Consider the following 426-nt stretch of genomic DNA (forward strand, 5'->3'; position numbering starts at 1 on the left):
GGTGAGAAACTCCACAGTCGGCTTTCCAACTTTGTTCATTGATGCTGTCAGCAGGGGGAGCAGCTGCTGATCACCCGACCGTACCACCCACCAGGTGACATCCACTCCAGACGTGAGGTTACAGGTCAGCGTCACGTTCTGACCCGCCTGGACCTCCAGGACCAGAGGGGGAACAGGTGAGAGCGGAGCCTGGTGACAGCCAGCCACACCTGAGGAGAAACCAGACGATGGTTGAGAAACACCTACACCCACTGGCGATCCTTGTCCAAATGGACTGAAACGCTGAGACTTACAGAGGAAACAGACGATCCAGGAGAGAGACATGACTGACTGACAGACAGGAGGGGGGGGGTCAGTTATACTCACCCGCAGTGAGTTTCATTTAGGCAGAAAGAGTAACCTTACATCGACCTCAGAACACTGATC

The sequence above is a fragment of the Cynoglossus semilaevis genome, chromosome 18 (assembly GCF_000523025.1).
Source record: "Cynoglossus semilaevis isolate Cse_v1.0 chromosome 18, Cse_v1.0, whole genome shotgun sequence".
Lineage (NCBI taxonomy): Eukaryota > Metazoa > Chordata > Actinopteri > Pleuronectiformes > Cynoglossidae > Cynoglossus > Cynoglossus semilaevis.